The 2021-nt window shown below is 38.5% G+C and overlaps 1 non-coding gene across 1 annotated transcript; it reads right to left on the bottom strand.

The window, feature by feature from the left end:
* Window positions 1-212: 212 nt before the first annotated feature.
* LOC127116710 (small nucleolar RNA R71) lies at window positions 213-319 on the bottom strand. The gene has a single exon (XR_007801506.1). It is a non-coding gene; the product is annotated as a small nucleolar RNA R71 (small nucleolar RNA).
* Window positions 320-2021: the final 1702 nt, after the last annotated feature.

A 2021-nucleotide genomic window follows, 5' to 3' on the forward strand; every position in this document is an offset into this window, starting at 1 on the left:
CGAACATACATTTGTCAGTGTTTTTGCAATACTCAGACACGGTGAAAGCGAATTGTGTCAGCCCCGAAGCTATAAGACTACGTCTTTTCCCTTTCTCATTAAGAGATAGAGCTAGAGCCTGGCTCCAGTCTCTACCGTCCAACACTGTCACTACGTGGAACAAGTTGAAGAAAGTTTTCTTAGCATGATATTTCCCACCTAGTAAGACGGCTATGCTAAGAGCCCAAATAAATGGGTTTAAACAAAAAGACCACAAATCACTTTTTGAAGCTTGGGAGAGATACAAGGACATTATGAGGATTTGTTCACATCACGGTCTAGAAGAGTGGTTGATCATCTATACCTTTTACAACGGTATATTATACAACATAAGATTGACAATAGACGCCACCGTAGGTGGCGCACAGATGGATAAACCCTACAATAAAGCTTATCAACTTATCGGAAGTATGACCCATAATCACTGTCAGTGGGGAAGAAAAAGAACTTCCATAGAGAAACCTCCAACGAAAGATGGTATGTACGAAATAATAAGTCTTGACCATGTCAATTATAAGGTAGATGCTCTTACTCAAAAGATAGAAAACCTGATCATAACACTCGTAGCCACCATGGATGTCGTATCACCGAACTGCGAGATTTGTAGAGTTCCTAGGCATGCTGCCCCTGAATGTCAACTTTTGACAGGAACCTCCACAGACGAAGTGAATTATGCTCAAGGAAACCCTTACTCAAACACCTATAACCCAGGTTGGAAGAACCATCTGAACTTTTCGTACAAAAACAATACCGCATTGTATGCACCTAACTGTAGCACCTCAAATTTGCACCCCCCCATTTGTACATTCATTTCATTTATAGGTCATTAACATTGCATTAACATTGCATTCACATTGCTTAGGGCATGGCATATCATCAGTCAAAACTGATCAGGAGAATCCATCTGTGCTAGAGAGCAAGGGTTTTTCCATGAGATGAAGGCCCTATGGTTGTTCCAATGAGCTTACACAACCCAAGGTTCATTTTGATGCAATTTGGCCAAGTGTTGAAGGCTCAAAGTCCACAGTGCATGACCAAGTCATCTGAGGCCCATAAAAGTCAACTGCAAGTCAACTGAGGGCTAGGAGATGGAGAAATGAGTTTCAACATCTCATTCATGTTCAAAAGAAGGTTATTCAACATGTCAAACATATACCTTGAAGATTTTGAACCCAGATTAAAAGTTTCCCAAAATGGAAAGTGGCCTGTAATTTCAAGTATCAAAAAATGGCAAGTTTTTGGACCAACTTCAACTCAACTTTCCAACATCAAAGAAGCTTCAAATGAAATTTTGTCCAACGTGAAAGTTGAAGATCTTTCTCTCCCATTTCCAAACAATCCAATATCATGAATTTCTAATGAATGGTTAAGGAGTTATGATCAAATCATTGCAAAGTGTGCTTGAAACTTCAAATGGCCATATCTTTTGAACCAAGACTCCAAATTTGGTGGTTCTTCTTGCACAATTCTCCTCATGACATGAAGTTTCCAAATCAACAATCATATTGCATCAAATTTGGACATATGATCACTTGCTTATTCATGAAGTTTTTGAAGGAAATTTGCCAAAATCAAAATTGGTTGATCACATGCATGTAATTCTAATCCTAATGTGTGCATGGAGTAATTTTGAGTGGATTTGGGCCTTGGTGTGCACTGTTCACGTGTGCATCTCATGCATGAGGTGAAAATGAAAATTGGTGCATACACCTTATACTCCTCTAATCCCAATTAAACATGGCTTAAGCTTAATTTCAGAATGATTAAGAGGACATATAAAAGCTTAATCACGATTGCATTGATCACAACACACATTTTCAGATCTAGATTTGGAATTTTGATCAAAATTTTCTCTCACAAAGAACTTCCAAATTCTTCATACAAACACTCATTTCCTTGCATGATTCTTGATCCTGGAGTAGTTTTGAGTAAGGTTCAACGTGCACTTTGAAGAATTCGTTCCAGATTCAACCATGCTTGAA

This window comes from Lathyrus oleraceus, chromosome 1 (assembly GCF_024323335.1).
Source record: "Lathyrus oleraceus cultivar Zhongwan6 chromosome 1, CAAS_Psat_ZW6_1.0, whole genome shotgun sequence".
Taxonomy (NCBI): domain Eukaryota; kingdom Viridiplantae; phylum Streptophyta; class Magnoliopsida; order Fabales; family Fabaceae; genus Lathyrus; species Lathyrus oleraceus.